Genomic DNA, 26,757 nt, shown 5'->3' on the forward strand with positions numbered 1-26,757 from the left:
CTAGCCTGCGCGTCCCCCTTACAGGTTTTAAGCCATAAGGCTTGCCGGGCAGCGTTTGAGAGTCCTGCTGATCTGGCTGCAAGTTTTAGGGAGTCTACCGAGGCGTCCGCCAAATATGCCACACCTTCCCAAATCTGGGATAGTGAATCCAGTAACTTGTCACGAGGCACCTTAGTTTTTAGCTGCTCCTCCAGCTGGGCTACCCAGACCATAACTGATCTGGCCGTGCAAGTGCCGGCAATTGCCGGTTTGAAAGCCCCCGACGATGCTTCCCAAACCTTTTTAAGGAACATGTCTGCTTTTCTGTCCGCAGGGTCTTTTAGAAGGCCTACATCCTCTAGCGGTAAGGTGGTTGATTTAGATGTGGAAGCCACAGCCGCATCCACTTTAGGAATTTTAACCCATTCCGCCAGGATTTTATCATCAAAGGGGTACCTTCCCCTTATCCTGCTTATCCCATTCTCGCTTAACAAGTTCTTTCACCGTGTCCACTACCGGAAATGATTTACGGCTCCTTTGGCACAACCCTGCAAACATTAGATCTTGGGTTGACCTTGGCTCCTTGTTCTCTACAACCCCCATGGTGGTACGAACCGCTTTAACTAGTGCGTCCATTCCATCCACTGAAAAACAAGGTCTCCCCTCTTCATCTGAAGAGGATGGTGATGAGGAACGTGAACATTCACCCTCTTGCATAGACGGGCTCGATCCTGGTGATACTTCCCTGGACCTTTCATGCCGACTGCTTTTAAGGGAACTACTAATTTCCACCCTCGCTCTGAGGTCTGATGAACGAAGGGGAGCCTCCTCTTCCAAGGTCTGACAAATACAAGTTTGGCAGAGCCTTTTCTGATAACTATCAGGCAGGGGAACCGCACATAACGCACATTGCTTGTGCTTGGATTTAGCCGATTTCTTGGCCTAAAACAAAGCACAAGGACAGACAGGCTATATCAGCTACTTGTTTTTTTTGTAAACACTCACCAAGGCTGAACTGCATAGTACCGGTCTCTGAGGAGGGGAATCCATACGTGACGTTGAGGCACCTGCCTGCTCCTGCCCCCATACCACGCTGCTGCTGCTCCTGGAGCGGCTGCTGTCCTTCTTAAGGCCCCGTCTCACTTAGCGATTTACCAACGATCACGACCAGCGATACGACCTGGCCGTGATCGTTGGTAAGTCGCTGTGTGGTCGCTGGGGAGCTGTCACACAGACAGCTCTCCCCAGCGACCAACGATCAGGGGAACGAGTTCGGCATCGTTGAAACTGTCTTCAACGATGCCGAAGTCCCCCTGCAGCACCCGGGTAACCAGGGTAAACATCGGGTTACTAAGCGCAGGGCCGCGCTTAGTAACCCGATGTTTACCCTGGTTACAAAAAAAAACAAACAATACATACTCGCCTTTCGGTGTCCGTCAGGTCCCTTGCCGTCTGCTTCCTGCTCTGACTGAGCCGCCGTACACTGAGAGCAGAGCGCAGCGGTGACGTCACTGCTGCGCTCTCACTTCTCACTGTACGGCCGGGAGTCAGTGAGAGCAGTAAGCAGACGGCAAGGGACCTGACGGACATCAGAAGGCGAGTATGTATTTTTTTTTTTTTTTTACATTTACGCTGGTAACCAGGGTAAACATCGGGTTACTAAGCGCGGCCCTGCGCTTAGTAACCCGATGTTTACCCTGGTTACCAGTGAAGACATCGCTGGATCGGTGTCACACACACCGATTCAGCAATGTCAGCGGGGCCTCAACGACCAAAAAAAGGTCCAGGCCATTCCGACACGACCAGCGATCTCGCAGCAGGGGCCTGATCGCTGGTACGTGTCACACATAGCGAGATCGCTATGGAGGTCGCTGTTGCGTCACAAAACTTGTGACTCAGCAGCGATCTCGCTAGCGATCTCGCTATGTGAGACGGGGCCTTTACGCTGGTCAGGCACCTCCACCTGAAGGTGCTCTGTATCCGCAACCGAAGACATAACTGCCGCACATTCTTCTGCAGACACCGCTGCTTAATACAGGCAGCCGCGCCTCCTCCCCCAGCATACCCCGGAAGTCTTACCATCCACTTCCGGGTCCTCTTGTATGAAGGACGCTGAGCCGGCGCCGCGCGCTCACAGACAGCACTGCGGCGTTCCCGCGACCCAGGGCGGCCTGCCCGACCCCTGGGAATGCGTACCACACGACCAGACGAGGAGGGGTCTGAAAAAAGAACACCCCCGACGCTGCTTCCAGAGTCCCCGATTCTGCCGTTCTCAAAGGAACCGCGCAGAGGCATGGTGGACCCGGGTAAGAGAATCCTGCAGGCTCCCGCCATCCGGACAGGAACCCAAACTGGAGTGGTGAGGGGGACCGCCCCTTTAAATCCTGTAGGTTCCTGTCCAGATGGTGGGCGGATCCCCTCTCTCGTAAGGGTGCTGTCGTGGCGATAGGAAAAAAGAGGTTATATTATACTCACCCAGGGGCGGTCCGATCCTAAGGGCGTCGCGGTCCGGGGCCTCCCATATTCATAGGATGACGTCCTCTTCTTGTCTTCACGCTGTGGCTTCGGCGCAGGCGTACTTTGTCTATCCTGTTGAGGGCAGAGCAAAGTACTGCATTGCGCAGGCCCTTTCGGACCTTTCCCGGCGCCTTCGCACTGCAGGACTTTGCTCTGCCCTCAACAGGGCAAAGTACGCCTGCGCCGGAGCGTGAAGACAAGAAGAGGATGTCACCATAAGAAGATAGGAGGCCCCTGACCGCAACACCCATCGTGCCAGAACAGAACCGGGACCGCCCCTGGGTGAGTATAATCTAACCTCTTTTTCTCATCTTTCAGGATATATCGGGGGCTTATCTACAGCATTACAGAATGCTGTAGATAAACCCTGATGCCAATGGGCTTAGCTCACCTTCGATTTTGGGGGTGATGGGTTCCCTTTAATGTTTGGATGTTGAGAGCAAAAAGAGAGAGTGAGCAAGAGCAAAAAAAAAGGAAAGTGCGAGAGCAAAACAGAGCGCGCATGAGCAAAAAAAAGAGCGCGTGAGAGCAAAAGAGAGCGCATGAGCCAAAAAAGAGGAAGCGCACAAGCAAGAGAGGGTGCAAGAGAAAAAACGAGGGTGCGAGAGCAAAAACGAGGGTGCGAGAGCAAAAAAGAGAGCCCAAGAGCAAAAAAGAGAGGGCGCAAGAGCGAAAAGGAGAAAGGGCATGAGAGCAAAAGAGAAGGCACGAGAACCGAAAAAAAAACAAAACAGAAAGTTAAAGACACAGCCTCTAGTCCTTACTACAACCATTTTACAATCCTGGGTCACCACTGACTTCTATGGGGCTCAGGTTCAGATTTGTGTAGAGTTCTTGTACCAGAATTTTGGACTAAAGTTTGCTGAACCCAAACATCCCCAGGTCTGCTCATCCCGTCACTACTAGACTGTCACTAATGGAGGCGAGACCCCGATTCCACTGTGATATACATGTACGTATGTAAAACAACAAATGGCAGTTTGTAGGAGCGCTGGCAGCCGTCCCAATAAGGAGAAAATAAGTGCGCAGGTCCCCGCAGCTCCAGCCGGATACCCCACAACGGGGGAGAAAGACTTGCAACAGGAACAGAATGGCAGGTATCAGGAGCGCAGGAGAACACAGACACCAGTTAGGGTAAATATCCACCTGAAGAAGACGGCGCACGCCGTTGAAACGCGTTGTGGTTTTATCCTAACTGGTGTCTGTGTTCTCCTTCTGCGCTCCTGAGACCGGCTAATCTGTTGCAATACATGTACGTATAGTTGTTGTGTCAGGTGAGCTGTGACACGGGCCAGTCCCATTATTGCCCTAACATCACCACACACGGTGCTATCATGATGCGTGGTCAGATACCCTCATCCGTGTCAGCACGTTTCTGCTGGATTTTGCAGACAACACTGTGTATTTCTCCTCACGATTTTCCAGAGATCGTCACACGACACTGCGCTGTGGCTGAGGAGCCGTTGAGCCGCCATTTTGCCCCCGTCAGAGGCAGCTGCGCGTCTTCTACACGACGGCTCCTCAGCCACCAGCCTGTGTGTGCCGGGCGGCAGGAAACGCGCCAGAGCCGATTAATAACGGCCTCCCAGACTCTCACATTTCTGCTCATTTGCATGCTTCACGTCCGTCACGTCTCCGTGTGACAAAATGGTGGCAGGAGCCGCACTGACAGCCCACGACGGGGTCATCGTCCGTGTGGGGGAGGGAGACAGAGAGAAGTGAGGGCTGTGTGAGGCGAAGCGTGGCGGCTGGGGGAGGGGAGAGCTGTGGGCGCCACTGCAGGCGCCGAGCAGCGCACGTCCACGGTGTGTACACGTAGGATGCCACCAGAACGTGGCGCCATGTTTACATGAACCTTTCCTTCCGTGAATAACTGACCGTTCACGCTTTAACACCTTTTCTCGTAAAAAAACGTAGAACTGCTGCGCGCCGGCACTGAAAGGGTGTGCGAGGTTCTGTGGCGACACGGAGCAGCCTCTGCACACACAGCGCGGCTTTCAGCATAGCTCCGGGACACGCCCACCCACAAACGAAGCTCCTCCCCCCAGTACAGCCGCTTCGCCAGGCTCATGCTCCGACTCCACAGTCGTCTCTCCCCTCCCCCACCTTCATAAGACTAGCTGCAACGCATGGGCGGTGCTTCGCCTTCATCAAGTTTATCAAGGCCCCGCCCTTCAACCAAACACTAGCGAGAGGGAGGCGGGAAAACATTTGAGTGACTGACTTCTGTCTCTGCCAATCCGATCCGCCCTCCTGAACGGCTTCAACCAATCGGAGCAGTTAAGGAGGCGGGGACTGTGGCTGGCTCAGGCCGCGCCTTCTCCACTCTGTGACTCCTCCCCCTTGTGCTCCGGGACTGGACGGGGAGAGTTGGGTTACGGGGGAAGGATCTCTGCTGTCGGGGGCCTGTTCTCATCTCCCGCTACCGGTAAGTGAGCAGAGCGCCAGTGAAGCGGAACAGGAGGGTGGGCGGACGTGCACCGTCTGTGGCCGCGCTCGCCTTTGCCCCGCTCACATGTGGCGGCGCTCTCATACGCCACCTGGCGGAGGGGATGTGGTAGTTGCCCCCCGTGTTGTGTACGGCGGGTCCTTCGGTAATGGCGCAGCCCGCTCTGCACTCACCGCGGTGCTCTGTGGTGGGATGTGCCCGGCGGGCGGCATTGTGTCACCCTGAGGCGGGCTCCCCGCCGTGCTCGGGTCACCTCGGGTGTGCCGGTGCTGCTGCTGCCGGTATTGTTGTAATGGCGGACGGCAGAGCGGCAGTGACAGCGCCGGGGCGGACAAATCTCCTCAGGGCAGCAGTTCCCCCTCATACAAAGGCCGGCGGTGCAGCAGGAGAGGCCGCGGTGGTCGGTGGAGAGCGGGGTATGCAGGCAGCTGTGCGGGTATCGCCGGCCGCCCACACTGAGGCCGCAGTCGTGCAGCCTCCGCTCGCTAGGCCGCACACTGGCTGCCCGTGGTATTGTGTGAGGAAATCCTCGTCTGCTGTGAGTGCGGCGATTGGAACCTGATGGCCGGGAGGGGGCGGTGCTGCACAGCTGCACTACCGCCTCCGGCCGCCAGGGGAGTCTCCGCCCCATGCTGCGCAGGATCTGCGGCCGCTTTATGGCCCGATGTGATCACAGCCCCGGGCGGCTGCAGCTCGGCCGCGCAGCAGTGTGAACAGGGCAGGAGCTCACTGTGGAAGCCGCAGTCTATGAACCTGCCTCGGTGATTTAGTGCAGCTCACTTGTTTGTTTCAGTGGAATAGGAAGAGTTAAACATTTTAATTTAGTGTGAGGTTTCTACATTTGTATATAATAGTTTGTGGTACACTGCAGCCCCAATTCGTATGTTTTATTAAGAAAAAAGAAAAACACTTTTTGTTTTGTGCAGACTTTGTGCCAGATTAGTAAATTTAAACATCTTTTAATATTCCACAAAGATGCTTGAGTACAACTTCACAAGAAGTGAGATTCAGAGAAGTATGTGCACACGATGTGGAAAACGCTGCGGATTCGCAGCGTTTCCACAGCAGTTTCCCATGACTTTACATTACAATGTAAACCTATGGGAAACAAAAAACGCTGTGCACATGTGGAAAAAACCGCGCGGAAACGCAGCAGTTTACATTCCGCAGCATGTCATTTCTTTCTGCGGATTCCGCAGTGGTTTTACAGCTGCTCCTATACAAAACCGCAGTTGTAAAACCGCGGTAAATCTGCAATAAATCTGCAGCAAAAACGCAGCGGAAAAATCCGCAGTGGATCATTATACGTGTGCACATAGCCTAAGGCTGTGTGCACACGTAGGGAAAGGGGTGCAGAATTTTCTGCACAAAATCCGCATCTCCTGGAAGGTCCGCATAAAAGAATCGGCACTCAGACTTAACTTAATCAGATACAGTGATTTAATGGTGTCCACGGTAAGTAGCAGAAGAAATGCTGACTTGCGGTGGATACCGCGTCCTTCACTGACCAGGACACGCAGGCTCCATTCCACAGAAGGCAATACCGCCGGATTTGGCCATCCCCCTGAGACACTGGCTGTGTCCACCTATATATATGACCTTAATGAAAACCCACAATCCTTTGGGTCCACTAACATGCACTTCTTTTAAATCCGCAGCAATTCCGCACTGATTTTTCCACACCATGTGCACAGCTTTTTTTTATTTTTTTTATTTTTTTTTATTTTACATTGATTTACATTGTACTGTAAATCAGATCAGTGCGGATCTGCAGTGTTTCTGCACGGAAAAAGGCTCTGCGGATCCGCACTAAATCTGCATCGTTTGCACAGAGCCTTACAGTCATTCTGTGCTGACAGCCTCCCTTTAAGGCCCATTCACACTTACCCATAGCTGTAAAATGACTGCCTACTTATCATTTAAAGAGGTCAGTCACTTTCTCTGGTTAGTGCACCTTTCCTCAGACTGACCAACATGGTTATCCGTTCAGTGGCTGCTGCTGGAGCCTCATGTGACCAGACCAGTCCATCAATCTCATCCAATTGTGAAACCTCTCACATGGGAAAGTAAGCAGCTTTTCTTTTGGAGGAGGTTGATGGTCTGGTCTGGCCACTGCTCTTCCACCAGCAGCTAGTTATGGACAGAAGTGCTAGTCTGTGAGGAAAACTGCAGTGTCGAGACCCTTTAGTGACATGTTGAGACAGGCCGACTCAAATTCTGTGTGCTCAGAATTACAGCTATGTGCTCGTACAATATTATCGGCAGGTCACCTGCCATCATAGGACAGTGTTCTTCTAATAGTGATTGTATTAATGTCAGCATGAACGATCCACTCGCCTTACAAATGAGTTTTGCTCGTTTGTCTGGTCGTTGCCCGCATTTTCACACAACTAAGCTGGGTGTTTATGAATGATCAGACCAATATCTGATTATCTAAATTGTGTCTAGAAATACATTCAACATCCTCAACTACCGAGTTGCAATAACTGTAGGATCAGAACGCAGTCCCTAAATGTACGATAATGAATGTTTGCGCCAGTAACGACCCTTTGCCATTTACAAGTTATCAGGAATGCTTAGGCTATGTGCACACGTAGGAAGGGTCCTCTGCGGGTTCTCCCACAGCGGATTTGATAAATCTGCAGGGCAAAATCGCTGCGTTTAGCCCTGCAGATTTATCGCGGTTTGTCTTGCGGTTTCCGATGCGGGTTTACTCCTGCACTTGTTTTACTATTGATGCTGCATATGGTAACGTTAAAAATAATTAAAAAAATGGTTATACTCACCCTCTGACGTCCCGATCTCCTCAGCGCTGCACGCGGAGGTCCGGTTCCAAAGATGCTACGCGAGAAGGACCTTCGTGACGTCACGGTCATGTGACCGCGACTTCATCGCAGGCCCTGCTCGCATAGCAACCCTGCGACCGGACGGCCCCGTGCAGCGCTGAGAGGTGAGTATATCATTATTTTTTATTTTAATTCTTTTTTTTTTTTTTTTTAACACAAATATGGTTCCCAGGGCCTGGAGGAGAGTCTCCTCTCCTCCACCCCGGGTACCATCCGCACATGACCCACTTACTTCCTGCATGGTGGGCATAGCCCCATGCTGGAAGTAAGCGGATCAATGCATTCCTATGTGCAGAATCACCGTGATTCCGCACAAAGAAGTGACATGCTGCGGATTGTAAACCGCTGCGTTCCCACGCGTTTTTTTCCGCATCATGTGCACAGCGTTTTCGGTTTCCCATAGGTTTACATTGAACTATAAACTCATGGGAAACTGCTGCGGACCCGCAGCTGCAGAAACGCTGCGGATCAACAGCAACGTGTTCACATACCCTTGGTGTTTGGTAAAGAACTGAGCGACTTTGTGCTGCACTGAAGTCCAGATGCTTTCAATCGTCCAGTGCTCACTCTTGTGGTACTTCTGTTCAGCACTTAAGTTTTTTTTTTTTTAATTTTTGTGGTCATTTTGCTTTTATAGTTTACCACCTTTCCCAAGCTCCTTGCATATTTAGACTATAAAAATAGATTATAGTGAATGTAGAGAGACAACATTGTTTACTGCAAACGTTAAAAGGTTTGCAGAGATATACTGTATATACTCGTGTATAAGCCAAGTTTTTCAGCACATTTTCTTGTGCTGAAACTGTCCCCCCTCAGCTTATACACGAGTCATTGTCCCAGAAAGATGGAGAGGGAGCAGCGTGTCACAGAGGCAGGAGCCGGCGGCTGCAGCTAAAGACTGTGCCCACTGCTAAAGAGAAATGAATATTCACTTGCCTGGCAATGAGTATTCATTTCTCTTATATCTCTCTATAGCGTGCAGTTACAGCCGCAGCCGCTGGCTTCCAGCACACATCCTACATACTTTCTCTGCGTGCCCTCGCTGCAGCTTTTCCGGCCGAGTGATCACGTGGCCCCGCTCGCTAAGGTAATGAATATTCACGTCTCTCCACTCCCATAGGAGAGGAGTGAATATTCATTACCTTCATGAGCGGTGACACGTGATCTCTCGGCAGAAAGAGCTGCTGGCACCGGAACGAGATGCAGGGAGGGCACGCAGGGAAGGTAAGTAGGATGTGTTGTTGTTGTTTTTTATTTTTATAGGAACCAAGCATACAGGGATATGGGGATAAGTAGCCATGCATACAAGGATGGGGATAATTAGCCATGCATACAAGGATGGGGGCTGAGGAGCCATGCAGACAGGGATGGGGGCTGAGGAGCCATGCAGACAGGGATGGGGGCTGAGGAGCCATGCAGACAGGGATGGGGGCTGAGGAGCCATGCAGACAGGGATGGGGGCTGAGGGGACAATGCATACATGGCTTATATTCGAGTCAATACATTTTTCATGGCAAATTTAGGTGCCTCGGCTTGTACTCGGGTCGGCTTATACTCGAGTATATACGGTATGTTCTCTTTTTTTGCAAGTATAAAGATGCAGAATATTTTATGCCTATTCTGATATTTATTTACAAGGAACTTGGCAGCAATCCAAATAATTAAAACATGTCTAAACACTTGTGAATTATAAACAGTTTCAGAACTAGCACTAAATGTGGTCCTCATTCAGAGATTTTTTTTTGCTGGTCTCTTGTATCATCTTCCATTTACCTTGATCTCTTTTCTCAATAGCCACAATATCTTGATGAAATCTCTGTGTTCTTCACTCATGTTACAACCATGATCCTTATATCTTTTTAGGATTTTTTCCACCAACTCTTCATAGTTATCTGCTCCTGAGTTTCTCAATAAATGAGTTGCCACTAATTATCCATCCAGCGTTTTCCTTCCCCTGCAACAAACTGAGGAACTCCTCATCTTCATGAACCTTACGAATCTGAGGTCCAATAAAGACTCCTTCCACGATCAATGAGATACTTGAATGCTTTTGCATTTTTATCCATTGCCTTTACAAAGATCTTCATTACGCCCAGCTTAATATGCAATGGTGGTAACAAAATCTTACGTAGATGAACAAGTGCTGGATGCAGGACCTTTTTGGCCGAAAAACTGATGCGCTGGATCCGGTCTTCTTTAATGCGCATGGATTTTTTGACTTCCTGGTTTTGGGGAAGAGGAGAGCGAGAGAGAGAGACCCCCAGAACGGCAAATCTGCGTGATTTGTATGGAAAATGCATTGAAAACCGGATCCGGGCGCCGTATTCATGGTTGCACACCTCCGTTTCATGTGTTTTTGGCCGATTCCATCAATGTGCGTTTTTTTCCGCCGGACAAAAATAACGTTGCAGTGGATGTTTTCTCTGCCTGCCGGAAACTACTATTTGGACGGATCCGGAAAAAAACGGATGAAACGTCTGGCCATCAGGCACAATCCGGCGCTAATACAACTCTATGGGGGAAAAAACGGATCCGTTTTTTTCACAAATTGCCGGATTGTGCCTGAAACAAAAAACCTGATGTGTGAAAGTAGCCTAATAAAACTAAGTAGTGACATGCAGCATTCTGCAATAAAACAAAGTTTGCCACGAAATACTGAGGAAGAAAAAACTATGCTGTGTGCATGAGATTTCTGAAATCTCATACACTTGGCTGGTACTGTAAAACACAGCTGAAAATTTGCATTAAACACTGAAAAAGCAGAACATGTGATCATAACCTTTATTGTAGTGATATTTTCCTGCATGATTTTGCCACTCATGCAGAATTCAGCAGTATTTTGCGTATCTACCCTGGAGACCAAGTAAAAGCGACTTTTAAGTCACCACAGAGGGGCCACAAATATTGGTCATAGTTCAGGCACCTCAACAGCTTTCGTGTTGTCATAGGTTTCTCTCATGTTGATTACATAACCAACTGGAGTAGCACATTGCCATTATGCAGCAAGACTGCTTGTTTTGGACGAATCAATGAAAAGCCTCCATTCTCTGGATTATGACTTATTTTCAGAGCTTCCATTAAACTGTTAATGTTGTATGCCACAAGATCACGATCCATGAAAGAAGTATTGCACGAGATCTTTGTCACTGTTGCAGAACAAAGAAATCTGAAGATCGCTAGGAGATTCCACTGCTGTAGCCGGGAACCTAAGAGCTGAGTCTAAAGGCCCCGTCTCACATAGCGAGATCGCTAGCGAGATCGCTGCTGAGTCACAAGTTTTGTGACGCAACAGCGACCTCCATAGCGATCTCGCTATGTGTGACACGTACCAGCGATCAGGCCCCTGCTGCGAGATCGCTGGTCGTGTCGGAATGGCCTGGACCTTTTTTTGGTCGTTGAGGCCCCGCTGACATTGCTGAATCGGTGTGTGTGACACCGATCCAGCGATGTCTTCACTGGTAACCAGGGTAAACATCGGGTTACTAAGCGCAGGGCCGCGCTTAGTAACCCGATGTTTACCCTGGTTACCAGCGTAAATGTAAAAAAAAACAAACAGTACATACTCGCCTTCTGATGTCCGTCAGGTCCCTTGCCGTCTGCTTCCTGCTCTCACTGACTCCCGGCCGTACAGTGAGAAGTGAGAGCACAGCAGTGACGTCACCGCTGCGCTCTGCTCTCACTGTACGGCCGGATCTCAGTCAGAGCAGGAAGCAGACGGCAAGGGACCTGGACACCGAAAGGCGAGTATGTAGTGTTTGTTTTTTTTGGTAACCAGGGTAAACATCGGGTTACTAAGCGCGGCCCTGCGCTTAGTAACCCGATGTTTACCCTGGTTACACGGGTGCTGCAGGGGGACTTCGGCATCGTTGAAGACAGTTTCAACGATGCCGAAGTCGTTCCCCTGATCGTTGGTCGCTGGGGAGAGCTGTCTGTGTGACAGCTCCCCAGCGACCACACAGCGACTTACCAACGATCACGGCCAGGTCGTATCGCTGGTCGTGATCGTTGGTAAATCGCTTAGTGAGACGGGGCCTTGACTTTTGGGCAGATACCGGGAACCTAAGAGCTCAGCCTTACTTTTGGGCAGATACCGGGAACCTAAGAGCTCAGCCTTACTTTTGGGCAGATACCGGGAACTTAAGAGCTCAGTCTTACTTTTGGGCAAATATAAATCTTTAACAAGATTGCTCAGTTCACTTTATAACACAAAGTATGTCTTAGTTGAGGTTGCTGACAGAAAGTCTTGGTCATGAGAGGAAGATGCTTCATGACATCTAGTGCCCTCTTCTTCCTCACTTGATTTGACTGAAAATGTTCCTGGTGCTTTTGGAATCGGCAGTTTTTCTGTATGTGGTACTGGACGAATTGCCAAAGGAATGTTTGGATACTGTAAAGTCTGCTTCTTCCTTGAAACTCCTTTCCTAATTGGGGGCACCATGCAGAAATAGCAACTGGTAGTGATCAGTTGGCTCTCTCCAGATCATTGAGACTGCTTAAAAGCATAGATTGCCTTTTCCCATGGAACCACTGGGTAAGATGTGATGCGCATCTATTTCAACATGTGTGGAACCCAACTTTTGTCCTGATATCCAAGTCTGCGGCCAAAATATAGGTTGTAGGCTTTCCTTATCATGGTAGTCAAATTTCGCCTATGTGACACATAAATGACTTGTAAGCATATGTAGCAAAAACTATGTTAATGCAAGAATGAGGTATATCTGAAAAAGCTTATAGAAACATGTCAGTATGCTAAGATACTAATCAAAGAAATCCTAAAACTGTATACCTTACACAGAGCTTTTAGAAAATAGGTATAATTAAGATTGTCAGCAGAGCGGCGTTAGCATTTTTTGATTGGTCACTCGAAGGTAGCATAGTGAAGGCTCAATATACTAAATAGATGATGTAATAGACGAGCTAATAACAGTGCAATAATGAAAATGATATAATAAAGACACAATTTTTCTATAAGCCTGCAAGAAAGGTGTTTTTAAAGGGAACCTGTCACCCCCAAAATCGATGGTGAGGTAAGCTCACGGGCATCAGGGGCTTATCTACAGCATTCTGTAATGCTGTAGATGAGCCGCCGATGTTAACTGAAAGAGGAGAAAAAGACATTAGATTATACTCACCCAGGGGCGTTCCCGCTCCGATGGGTGTCTCAGGTCTGGTTCAGCGCCTCCCATCTTCATTCCATGACGTCCTCTTCTGGTCTTTACGGCGCGGCTCCGGCGCAGGCGTACTTTGTCTCCCATGTTGAGGGCAGAGCAAAGTACTGTAGTGCGCAGGGGCCGGAAAGGTCAGAGAGGCCCGGTGCCTGCGCACTGCAGTACTTTGCTCTTCCTTCAACAGGGCAGACAAAGTACGTCTGCGCCGGAGCCGCGTCGTGAAGACCAGAAGAGGACGTCATGGAATGAAGATAGGAGGCGCCGGAGCGGACCTGAGACGCCCATCGGACTGGACCGCAGCGGGACCGCCCCTGGGTGAGTATAATCTGACCTCTTTTTCTCCTCTTTCAGGTAACATCGGGGGCTTATCTACAGCAGTACAGAATGCTGTAGATAAGCCCCTGATGACGGTGGGCTTAACTCATCAGCGATTTTGGGGGTGACAGGTCCCCTTTAAGTAATTACAACCTCCTCCAGATCTTTACAGTTAAGGTACCGTCACACTAAGCGACGCTGCAGCGATACAGACAACGATGCCGATCGCTGCAGCGTCGCTGTTTGGTCGCTGGAGAGCTGTCACACAGACCGCTCTCCAGCGACCAACGATGCCGAGGTCCCTGGGTAACCAGGGTAAACATCGGGTTGCTAAGCGCAGGGCCGCGCTTAGTAACCCGATGTTTACCCTGGTTACCAGTGTAAAATGTAAAAAAACAAACAGTACATACTCACCTTCGCGTCCCCCGGCGTCTGCTTCCTGCACTGACTGAGCGCCGGCCCTAACAGCAGAGCGGTGACGTTACGGCTGTGCTTTGCTTTCACTTTACGGCCAGCGCTCAGTCAGTGCAGGAAGCGGACGGCGAGGGACGCGAAGGTGAGTATGTACTGTTTGTTTTTTTACATTTTACACTGGTAACCAGGGTAAACATCGGGTTACTAAGCGCGGCCCTGCGCTTAGTAACCCGATAATTTGCTGTCAAACACAACGATACACGGCGATCTGACGACCAAATAAAGTTCTGAACTTTAATCAACGACCAGCGATATCACAGCAGGATCCTGATCGCTGCTGCGTGTCAAACACAACGATATCGCTATCCAGGACGCTGCAACGTCACTGATTGCTAGCGATATCGTTTGGTGTGACGGTACCTTTAGAGACGGTCAACAAATTTAAGCATCATATTTGTTTTCAGCTCCACAAAATTAGTTAAGTTCAACTGTTTTAGTTTCTGAACCAATTTGGATGGAGAACAGTGAATCAGATCCCTCAGGGAACTTGAAGTCCATCTTTTTTTGTCTAAGGCTATGTACACATGTCCAGTAATCCTCAGTTTTAACTGGTTCAGCAGAAATCCGTTGGCAAAAAAGTTGAGTAAGGGTACCGTCACACATTGAAATTTTCATCGCTGCGACGGCACGATTCGTGACGTCGCAGCGTCGTATAATCATCGCTCCAGCGTCGTAGACTGCGGTCACACGTTGCAATCACGGCGCTGGAGCGATGCCGAAGTCCCCGGGTAACCAGGGTAAACATCGGGTAACTAAGCGCAGGGCCGCGCTTAGTAACCTGATGTTTACCCTGGTTACCAGCATAAACGTAAAAAAACAAACAGTACATACTCACCCGTCGGTGTCCTTCAGGTCCCTTGCCGTCTGCTTCCTGCTCTGAGTGCAGCCGTACAGTGAGAGCAGAGCGCAGCACCGCTGCGCTCTGCTCTCACTTTCCGGCCGGCACTCAGAGCAGGAAGCAGACGGCAAGGGACCTGATGGACACCGACCGGTGAGTATGTACGGTTTGTTTTTTTACGTTTACGCTAGTAACCAGGGTAAACATCGGGTTACTAAGCGCGGCCCTGCGCTTAGTTACCCGATGTTTACCCTGGTTACAAGCGAAGACCTCGCTGGATCGCTGTCACACACAACGATCCAGCGATGTCAGCGGGTGATCAAGCGACGAAAGAAAGTTGCAAACGATCTGCTACGACGTACGATTCTCAGCAGGGTGTCTGATCGCAGTAGCGTGTCAGACACAGCGATATCGTAACGATATCGCTAGAACGTCACGAATCGTAACGTCGTAGCGATGGAAATTTCAATGTGTGACGGTACCCTAAGTTGACCAAACACAACTGTTTAGTCAGTTTTTAAAAAACTTAACTGGATCTGTTAAATAGCCATCCGTTTTTCTTTCATTTGAAAATGATCTGTTTTTTTGACAGTGTGTTTCTTATGTTAATGAACATGTTAGTGCTTTGAAGCAGCCTGTGGACAAGTCTTTCCTTTGGTTTCTCTGGCTTAGAGCAGGAAGGTAACTCTGCCTACAGTCCCACCCGGAGCACGGGCATATCATTAGCTGAAAACTTCTATCACTGATTACACAAGGACCACAAGACAGATTTCTTCACCCCAGGTATTATTTTAATCAGTGTAACAGCCCCAACCTGACAATGCCTGTAGTTTACTTAGCGAAAGTCTCCCACCCCTTCCCCTTTGGTTCTTTTTGCCCTTCCCAGGTTCAGTGCCGTGTCTGTTGCTGCTCCTAGTGTTCCTTATTGTTTGCTACTCTTACATGACAACTCTGCTGCCAATCGGTGAGTTCAGTGTCTCTGACTTGTTGTCAACTTGGTTACAGCCGCTGAGCTCAATAATTGGGTGCATAGCTTTCTGTGACGTCAGTGATGCAGAAAATAAGAGAGTGGGACAACTTTGTGTTATAACAACAAAAAACTGCAACCGGAAAGTGGGAGCTTTCCTAAATCGGAAAACCCTTTAAATTGAGTATTTAATGCTTTGTGGCTACTACAGTAATAACGGCAGTGGCTGAGGAGATAAAATATGGGCCACTGCAGTAAACCCTTCTCTAAGGCTCTTCTCATGTCCCTTGATTGAAGAGCTTCTATCATTAATAACCTATCCTTAGGCTAGGTCATCAATGTGTGGTAGATCGGGGTCCGACACCAGCTTTAGGGATGACTGCCCTAAGCAATGAACATGAAGACAGACTTAAAGGGAACCTGTCACCCCGTTTTTTCCGTATGAGAGAAAAATACTGTTAAATAGGGCCTGAGCTGTGCATTACAATAGTGTATTTTGTGGACCCCGATTCCCCACCTATGCTGCCGAAATACGTTACCAAAGTAGTCGTTTTCGCCTGTCAATCAGGCTGGTCTGGTCAAAAGGGCGTGGTGTCTTCCCCCAGATCTTGCTTAGTTTTCCGTTGGTGGCGTAGTGGTGTGCGCATGCCCAAGGACCCAAATCCACGTCACAGGGGAGTGAAAAGAGCGCGATGTGTGCTGTATTTCATTGGTGATCGGTGGGCGCGGCCATCTTCCATTGGCCGCGCGTGCGCAGAAGCGGCGCTCTGCTGGCCGCGGCTTCAGGAAAATGGCCACGGGATGCCGCGCGCAGATGGAGATCGCGGTGGCCATTTTCCTAAAGCCGAGATGCGAACTCTGCTTCAGGAAAATGGCCGCCGCGATCTCCATCTGCGCACGCGCTGCATCCCGCGGCCATTTTCCTGAAGCCATGGCCAGCAGAGCGCCGCTTCTGCGCACGCGCGGCCAAAGGAAGATGGCCGCGCCCACCGATCACCAATGAAATACAGCACATCTCGCTCTTTTCACTCCCCTGTGACGTGGATTTGGGACCTTGGGCATGCGCACACCACTACGCCACCAACGGAAAACTAAGCAAGATCTGGGGGAAGACACCACGCCCTTTTGACCAGACCAGCCTGATTGACAGGCGAAAACGACTACTTTGGTAACGTATTTCGGCAGCAAAGGTGGGGAATCGGGGTCCACAAAATACACTATTGCAATGCACAGCTCAGGCCCTATTTAATAGTATTTTTATCTCATACTGAAAAAACGGGGTGACAGGTGCCCTTTAAAGCAAATCTGTCAGCAGGACTTTGCTCAGTAAAGTACAGTGTCAGGCTGGCACTGTTATACTGATTAAACTACTGATGGAGTCATTTTGACTCCTCGCAATTTTTGTATCTCTTCTGTGACTACATTTTTCCTAATTCCGGCTTGAGACTTGGTGACTTTAACTCATTTAGGATGCGAAAAAGGATTTTGTGACAATAAATAATTTTTGAAAATGAGTACCTTTTTTTTCAAAATTTACCTTTAACCCCTTTCTACCATTGGACGTACTATTCCATCCATGTGGGGTGGGACCTACTTCCCATGGACAGAATAGTATGTCCAGCGCGATCAGCCACGCTCACGGGGGGGATCGCGGCCGGGTGTCAGCTGACTATCGCAGCTGACATCCGGCACTATGTGCCAGAAGCAGTCACGGACCGCTCCTTCCACATTAAACACCGGAACACTGCGATCAAAGATGATCGCAGCGTTCCGGCGGCATAGGGAAGCATCGCACAGGGAGGGGGCTCCCTGCGTGCTTCCCTGAGACCCTCGGAGCAACGCGATTGCTCCGAGGGTCTCCTACCTCCTTCTCCCTGCAGGCCTCGGATCCAAAGTGGCCGCGGGGCTGCTTCTGGGTCCTGCAGGGAGGTGGCTTACAAGCGCCTGCAGGTCAGAGCAGGCGCTTGTAAGCCAGGAGCACTACCTGTCAGATTGCTGATTTGACACAGTGCTGTGCAAAGTGTCAGATCAGCGATCTGACACTATAGTGTGATGTCCCCCCGTGGGGCAATGTAAAAAAGTTAAAAAATAAAAATAAAAATTCCTAAATTAAAGAAAAAAATAAAATATTGTTCCAATAAATACATTTATTTATCTAAATAATAAAAAAACCAAAAGTACACAAATTTAGTATCGCCGCGTCCGTAACGACCCGACCTATAAAACTCTCCCACTAGTTAACCCCTTCAGTGAACAGTCACTAAAAAAAAACGAGGCAAAAAACAACGCTTTATTATCATACCGCCAAACAAAAAGTGGAATGACACGCGATCAAAAAAAGGGTATAAATATCCATGGTACCGCTGAAAACGTCATCTTCTCCTGCAAAAAAACGAGCCACCATACAGCGTCATCAGCGAAAATATAAAAAAGTTATAGTCCTCAGAATAGAGCGATGCAAAAATAATTATCTTTTATACAAAATAGTTTTTATCGTGTAAAAGCGCCAAAACATAAAAAAATGATGTAAATGAGGTATCGCTGTAACCGTACTGACCCGAAGAATAAAACTGCTTTATCAATTTTACCAAACGCGGAATGGTATAAAGCCCCCCCCCCCCCCCCCCAAAAAAAAAAAAAGAAATTCATGAATAGCTGGTTTTTGGTCATTCTGCCTCACAAAAATCGGAATAAAAAGCGATCAAAAAATGTCACGTGCCCGAAAATGTTAACAATAAAAACGTCAACTCATCCCGCAAAATACAAGACATCGCATGACTCTGGACCAAAATATGGAAAAATTATAGCTCTCAAAATGTGGAGACGCAAAAACTATTTTTTGCAATAAAAAGCGTCTTTTCGTGTGTGACGGCTGCCAATCATAAAAATCCGCTAAAAAACCCGCTATAAAAGTAAATCAAACCCCCCTTCATGACCCCATTAGTTAGGGGAAAAATAATAAAAGTAAAAAAATGTATTTATTTCCATTTTCCCATTAGGGTTAGGGCTAGGGTTAGGGTTGGGGCTAAAGTTAGGGTTAGGGTTTGGATTACATTTATGGTTGGGATTAGGGTTAGGGGTGTGTTTGGATTAGAGTTTCAGTTATAATTGGGGGGTTTCTACTGTTTAGGCACATCATGCGCTCTCCAAACGCGACATGGCGTCCGATCTCAATTCCAGCCAATTCTGCGTTGAAAAAGTAAAATAATGCTCCTTCCCTTCCGAGCTCTCCCGTGCGCCCAAACGGGTTTACCCCAACATATGGGGTATCGGCGTACTCAGGACACATTGGACAACAACTTTTGGGGTCCAATTTCTCCTGTTACTCTTGGGAAAATACAAAACTGGGGGCTAAAATATAATTTTTGTGGAAAAAAAGAAATAGTTTTTATTTTCACGGCTCTGCGTTATAAACTTCTGTGAAGCACTGGTGGGTCAAAGTGCTTACCACACATATAGATAAGTTCCTTAGGGGGTCTACTTTCCAAAATGGTGTTACTTGTGGGGGATTTCAATGTTTAGGCACATCAGGGGCTCTCCAAACACGACATGGCATCCTATCTCAATTCCTGTCAATTTTGCATTGAAAAGTCAAATGGCGCTCCTTCCCTTCCGAGCTCTGCCATGTGCCCAAACAGTGGTTTAGCCCCACATATGGGGTATCGCCGTACTCAAGACAAATTGCACAACAACTTTTGGGGTCCATTTTCTCCTGTTACCCTTGGTAAAATAAAACAAATTGGATCTGAAGTACATTTTTTGTGAAAAAAAAAAAAAAAATGTTCTTTTTTTTTTTTAAACATTCCAAAAATTCCTGTGAAACACCTGAAGGGTTAATAGTCTTCTTGAATGGTTTTGAGCACCTTGAGGGGTGCAGTTTTTAGAATGGTGTCACACTTGGTTATTTTCTATCATATAGACCCCTCAAAGTGACTTCAAATGTGATGTAGTCCCTAAAAAAAAAAAATGGTGTTGTAAAAGTGAGAAATTGCTGGTCAACTTTTAACCCTTATAACTCCCTAACAAAAAAAAATTTTGGTTCCAAAATTGTGCTGATGTAAAGTAGACATGTGGGAAATGTTATTTATTAAAGGGAACCTGTCACCTGAATTTGGCGGGCCCTTTTTTCGGTCCGATGGGCGGTGTTTTCAGGTCTTTTATTCACCCCTTCCTTTCCCGCTGGCCGCGATATTGTCTTGAAGTTGATTTGCTTTCCTCCGTAGAACACGCCTGCACAAGGCAATCTTGCCTTGTGCACGGCGCAGTATGCTTTGCCCAACTGCGGGCAAAGCTGAAAAGCATTAGTGCGCATGCGCCGGCGCACTATGTCCCGGAACACAACGAAATACTTCCGGGACACACTGCGCCGGCGCATGCGCACTAATGCTTTTCGGCTTTGCCCGCAGTTGGGCAAAGATTGCCTTGCGCAGGCGTGTTCTACGGAGGAAAGCAAATCAACTTCAAGACAATATCGCGGCCAGCGGGAAAGGAAGGGGTGAATAAAAGACCCGAAAACACCGCCCATCGGACCAAAAAAAGGGCCCGCCAAATTCAGGTGACAGGTTCCCTTTAAGTATTTTGTGTGACATAACTGTGATTTAAGGGCATAAAAATTAAAAGTTGGAAAATTGCGAAATTTTCAAAATTTTCACCAAATTTCCTTTTTTTTAATAAATAAACGCAGGTAATATCAAAGAAATTTTACCACTATCATGAAGTACAATATGTCACGAGAAAACAATGTCAGAATCATCAGGATCCGTTGAAGCGTTCCAGAGTTATAACCTCATAAAGGGACAGTGGTCAGAATTGTAAAAATTGGCCCGGTCATTAATGTGCAAACCACCCTTGGGGATAAAGGGGTTAATTACCAAAGGGAGTCATTTTGACACCCTACTATATCTTGCTAGTCTTCGTGGCTAAATGTTAATAATTTTTTTAGTTTTAATTTTCTTGTATGTTTAGAATAAATGTTGGCTTAGACTTAGAATAATTAGCATTTATGCAAATATACTTGACATACACCAGATATATACAGGACATCCGTTAGTGAACCAGTGAACTCTTGAGTGGACTACATAATTTCTGTAGAATACGGCCTGCAGTTTTGCTATTTGCTAATATGGCTAGAAGAAGTGTGCTAAAGCCTGATGATATTCTTGCTATTTTGCATTCTATACATTTTATATAAATTGTATACATTCTATAAATTAAAGTTGCAAGAATACCAGGAGCAAGAAACTCTAAAAGTAAGCAAAAACAAGCCAGGAGTCAAAATGACTCCCTTCAGTAGTTCTGGGGGACGTGATCAGTCCGGTAGTCCTAGTGTTAAAATGATACCTGAGGTGAAGAAATCCATCTTGTGGTGGTTTAATCTTTATTTGCAGTTTTCAGTTAGAGATTCTTGTGCTCCGGGGCGGCCTTTGGGGGCGAGCTTTATGTGATGCTCTGCTTACATATGCATCTGTATAGGCTTAGGACAGGTCACTGATCCCTCACTAACCTGCCTTCTATTTTACACACAGCATATAATATTGTGGAGTGAGAAAAAAAAATCACATTCATCAAAATGGCAGTGGCGCATGTGCAATGGCATCTATCGCTTGCCAATGCACATGTGCCGTCATTTTGCTGGTAAAAAAAGATTGTGACTTCAGCAAAATGGTGGCGATTACACAGTAGCATCTATCAGAGGGCAATTTGCTAGTGCACATGCGCCACCACCATTTTGATGAATGTGATTTTTTTTTTCTAAGTCCACAATATTGGATGCAATGTGTAAAATAGGAGGCAGAAAGCAGCACGTGATAGAGGCACCATTCTTGAAATCATTGATGGCCCTATATGTTGGAACAAAATCCACTATGCATTTATGGAAATGCCTCTTTAATAATGGTTACCTTAATGATAAATTACACGAGGGTCATGTTAGTAAATTGTGGCTGGAGCCACACTTTGTGACCGAAAACCAAATTTACTGCAGCTCAAAGCAGTTTTGATGTTGAAGTGAACCTGTCGCCAGGTACATGAGATGCGCCCACTACTGAGGGGTGTTGCTGGTGTTGGTCCGGCACCTCCCTTCTTGTGATGCCGTCCTCCTTCTTGCTTCGTTTGGATGACGCGTCCCTATGTCATCCACAGTCTCCCTGCCAACGTGCTCCTGTGTAGGCGTAAAGTACTGCACTGTGCAGGGAATGGTCAAAGAGCCCTGGCACATAAGCACTGCAGTACTTTATCTTCCCTTGTCATGGCAGAGAAGTATGCCCGCACAGGAGTGTGATGCCAGGGAGACTCTGGATGACGTAGGGACGCGTCATCCAGACGAGGCAAGAAGCAGGAGCTCATCGCAAGATGGGAGGCGCCAGACCAAGACCAGCGACACCTGTCGGACCAGTCTGCCTCAGAGGTGAGTATAATAAAAGATCTTTTTCTTTTATTGGTCGGGTTGGGGGCAGATATACAGTATTATAGAATGCAGTATATCAGTCCTGAAAGGTGGTGGCCGTATCTCATATCTGCCAAACCTGATAACAGGTTCCCTTTAATGACAGCGCTGCCGTTTGGCAGCCATTAAATAATGAAAGTTTATTTAGCTGTTGTCAACTTGAAAAACCAGCTGATCCGCATGTCGCCTTGTTTTCTGCTGCTTTATGGGCTGTACTGTGACAGTACATGGTAACTCGGCCAGACCAATGATGGGACCCCCACCCCAGTCAGCCTGCAAAAAATATAAACCTCACAACAGGTCTACAGATTGTGAATAAATTAATCGTAAAGATATTGATATGATTTTGTAGCCTGAAGCCCTGCTGCATACAGATACAGTGGGGGAAAAAGTATTTAGTCAGCCACCAATTGTGCAAGTTCTCCAACTGAAAGGGCACCTGTCACCCCGTTTTTTCCGTATGAGATAAAAATACTGTTAAATAGGGCCTGAGCTGTGCATTACAATAGTGTATTTTGTGGACCCCGATTCCCCACCTATGCTGCCAAAATACGTTACCAAAGTAGCCGTTTTCGCCTGTCAATCAGGCTGGTCTGGTCAAAAGGGCGTGGTGTCTTCCCCCAGATCTTGCTTAGTTTTCCGTTGGTGGCGTAGTGGTGTGCGCATGTCCAAGGTCCCGAATCCACTGCACAGGGGAGTGAAAAGAGCGCGATGTGTGCTATTTCATTGGTGATCGGTGGGGGCGGCCATCTTCCTTTGGCCGCGCGTGCGCAGCCGCGGCGCTCTGCTGGCCGCGGCTTCAGGAAAATGGCCGCGGGATGCCGCGCGTGCGCAGATGGAGATCGCGGCAGCCATTTTCCTGAAGCAGAATTCGCATCTCGGCTTAGGAAAATGGCCGCCGCGATCTCCATCTGCGCACGCGCGGCATCCCGCGGCCATTTTCCTGAAGCCGCGGCCAGCAGAGCGCCGCGGCCAGCAGAGCGCCGCGGCCAGCAGAGCGCCGCGGCCAGCAGAGCGCCGCGGCCAGCAGAGCGCCGCGGCCAGCAGAGCGCCGCGGCCAGCAGAGCGCCGCTTCTGCGCACGCGCGGCCAAAGGAAGATGGCCGCCCCCACCGATCAATGAAATAGCACACATCGCGCTCTTTTCACTCCCCTGTGCAGTGGATTCGGGACCTTGGACATGCGCACACCACTACGCCACCAACGGAAAACTAAGCAAGATCTGGGGGAAGACACCACGCCCTTTTGACCAGACCAGCCTGATTGACAGGCGAAAACGGCTACTTTGGTAACGTATTTCGGCAGCATAGGTGGGGAATCGGGGTCCACAAAATACACTGTTGTAATTCACAGCTCAGGCCCTATTTAACAGTATTTTTATCTCATACGGAAAAAACGGGGTGACAGGTGCCCTTTAAATAGATGAGAGAGGCATGTTATTGACATCATAGGTAGACCTCCAGCTCAAAAATATTTCCAGAATCCGTCCTTTCCTCAACCCACACACTACCAAAATGCTCGTGCATGCCCTAATCATCTCCCGCCACGACTACTGCAACATACTCCTCTGTGGCCTACCTTCTAACACTCTCGCACCCCTCCAGTCCATCCTTAACTCTGCTGCCCGACTAATTTATCTCTCTCCTCGCTACACTCCTGCTTCCCCTCTTTGCAAATCCCTTCACTGGCTCCCAATTTCTCAGCGTATCCAGTTTAAACTACTAACACTGACCTACAAAGCCATCCATAAACTTTCTCCTCCGTATATTTCCACACTAATCTCTCAATATCTTCCCTCACATAATCTCCGGTCCTCCCAAGACCTCCTTCTCTCCTCCACACTTATTCGCTCCTCATCCAATCGCCTCCAAGACTTCTCCCGAATATCACCCATCCTTTGGAATTCAGTGCCCCAACACATCCGGTTATCCACTACTTTTGGATCCTTCAAAAGAAACCTGAAAACCCATCTCTTCAAAGAAGCTTACAGCCTGTAAAGACCACACAGCCACCTCAACACCATTGGAGCTACTGCAACCCTTGACCTACTGTCTCCTTCCCCATAATCCTGTAGAATGTAAGCCCGCAAGGGCAGGGTCCTCGCCCCTCTGTACCAGTCAGTCATTGTTAGTTTTGTTTACTGTAAGTGATATTTGTATTTTGATGTAACCCCTTCTCATGTACAGCACCATGGAATTAATGGTGCTATATAAATAAATAATAATAATAATGAGAGTCAAAATGAGAAAACAAATCCAGAAAATCACCTTGTCTGATTTGGCAAGATTTATTTAGCAAATTATGGTGGAAAATAAGTATTTGGTCAGCTAAAAATATGCTAGATTTCTGGCTTTTACAGACCTGTAACTTCTTCTTTAGGAGGCTCCTCTGTCCTCCACTCATTACCTGTAGTAATGGCACCTGTTTGAACTTGTTATCAGTATAAAAGACACCTGTCCACGACCTCAGACAGTCTCACTCCAAACTCCACTGTGGTGAAGACCAAAGAGCTGTCGAAGGACACCAGAAACAACAGTGTAGCTCTGCACCAGGCTGGGAAGACTGACTCTGCAATAGGCAAGCAGCTTGGTGTGATGAAATCAACTGTGGGAGCAATAATAAGAAAATGGAAGACAAACAAGACCACTGATCATCTCCCTCGATTTGGGCCTCCACGCAAGATCTCACCCCGTGGGGTCAAAATGATCACCAGAACGGTGAGCAAAAATTCCAGAACCACACCGGGGGGACCTAGTGAATGACCTGTATAGAGCTGGGACCACCGTAACAAAGGCTACCATCAGTAACACACTACGCCGCCAGGGACTCCGATCCTGCAGTGTCAGACGTGTTCTCCTGCTTAAGCCAGTACATGGCCTGGCCCGTCTGAAGTTTGCTAGAGAGTATTTGGATTATCCAGAAGAGTATTGGGAGAATGTCATATGGTCTGATGAAACCAAAGTAGAACTGTTTGGTAGAAACAAAACTCGTCGTGTTTGGAGGAAACAGAATGCTGAGTTGCATTCCAAGAACACAATACCTACTGTGAAGCATGGGGGTGGCAACATCATGCTTTGGTGCTGTTTCTCTGCAGAGTGACCAGGACAACTGATTCATGTACATGAAAGAATGAATGGGGCCATGTATCGTGAGATTTGAGTGCAAACATCTTTCCATCAGCTAGGGAATTGAAGATAAAACGTGGATGGGTCTTTCAGCAAGATAATGATCCCAAGCACACCACCGGGCAGCGAAGGGGTGGCTTCGTTAGAAGCATATGAAGGTCTTGGAGTGGCCTAGCCAGTCTCCAGATCTCAACCCCATAGAAAACCTTCGGAGGGAGTTGAAAGTCCGTGATGTCAGCTGTATCCACAGACGGCCCAACGTGTGCAGGAGCCTCCCAACTCTTCCTTGACAGGTGATGTCAGGGGAGAGATGTATTCGACATGTCCAGTTTCAGACTGCCGCTTCTTTTGTTCTTCTGAAATATCTCAGAGAACACAGAACAGTGTGTTTGAGGGGAGTTGGCAGAGATGGCTGACGGCCAAACAATCGTTCATTTAACAGTTATCTATTGTCTATGGGGAGCTTAAAGGGAGTCTGTCACCCCCAAAATTAAGTAATGGAACCATTATGTAGGAGACTTGGCCCCTATAAAAATCATATTAGCCTTGTACATTTCACTATTGTAATTAATTTAAAAACACTTTAACCCCTTCCTGACATCGGACGTACTATCCCGTCGAGGTGGGGTGGGCCCCCATGACCACGGACGGGATAGTACGTCCAGCGCGATCGGCGGCGCTCACGGGGGGAGCGCGGCCGATCGCGGCCGGGTGTCAGCTGCCTATCGCAGCTGACATCCGGCACTATGTGCCAGGAGTGGTCACGGACCGCTCCCGGCACATTAACCCCCGGCACACCGCGATCAAACATGATCGCGATGTGCCGGCGGTGCAGGGAAGCATCGCGCAGGGAGGGGGCTCCCTGCGGGCTTCCCTGAGCCCCCCGCAGCAACGCGATGTGATCGCGTTGCTGCGAGGGTCTTACCTCCCTCCCTGCCTGCTCCAGACCCGGATCCAAGATGGCCGCGGATCCGGGTCCTGCAGGGAGGGAGGTGGCTTCACAGAAGCCTGCTCAGAGCAGGCACTGTGAAGCAGCCTGCACTTCTCTCAGATCGGTGATCTGTCAGAGTGCTATGCAAACTGGCAGATCAAGGATCTGTATTGTCCCCCCTGGGGCAAAGTAAAAAAGTAAAAAAAATTTTTTCCAAATGTGTAAAAAAAAAAAAAAAAAAAAAAAAAAAAAAAATCCAAAATGAAAAAAAAAAAATATATATATTATTCCCATAAATACATTTCTTTATCTAAATAAAATAAAAAAAAGTACACGTATTTAGTATCGCCGCGTCCGTAACGACCCGACCTATAAAACTGGCCCACTAGTTAACCCCTTCAGTAAACACCGTAAGGAAGAAAAAAAAAAAAACGAGGCAAAAAACAACGCTTTATTATCATACCGCCGAACAAAAAGTGGAATAACACGCGATCAAAAAGACAGATATAAATAACCATGGTACCGCTGAAAGCGTCATCTTGTCCCGCAAATAACGAGCCGCCATACAGCATGATCAGCAAAAAAATAAAAAAGTTATAGTCCTGAGAATAAAGCGATGCAAAAATAATTATTTTTTCCATAAAATAGTTTTTATCATATAAAAGCGCCAAAACATAAAAAAATAATATAAATGAGGTATCACT

At 48.1% G+C, this 26,757-nt stretch overlaps 1 protein-coding gene across 1 annotated transcript in view; it reads left to right on the top strand.

Moving 5' to 3' along the window:
- Positions 1–4,680: 4,680 nt before the first annotated feature.
- Positions 4,681–26,757, top strand: part of ZMYM2 (zinc finger MYM-type containing 2) — a 118,108-nt gene continuing 96,031 nt past the window's right edge. The window contains exon 1 of the mRNA XM_077298362.1: positions 4,681–4,924. The gene's annotated coding sequence lies outside the window, so the exon portion shown is untranslated. The remainder of the gene's footprint in view (positions 4,925–26,757) is intronic.

The sequence above is a fragment of the Ranitomeya variabilis genome, chromosome 3 (genome assembly GCF_051348905.1).
Source record: "Ranitomeya variabilis isolate aRanVar5 chromosome 3, aRanVar5.hap1, whole genome shotgun sequence".
Taxonomy (NCBI): Eukaryota; Metazoa; Chordata; class Amphibia; order Anura; family Dendrobatidae; genus Ranitomeya; species Ranitomeya variabilis.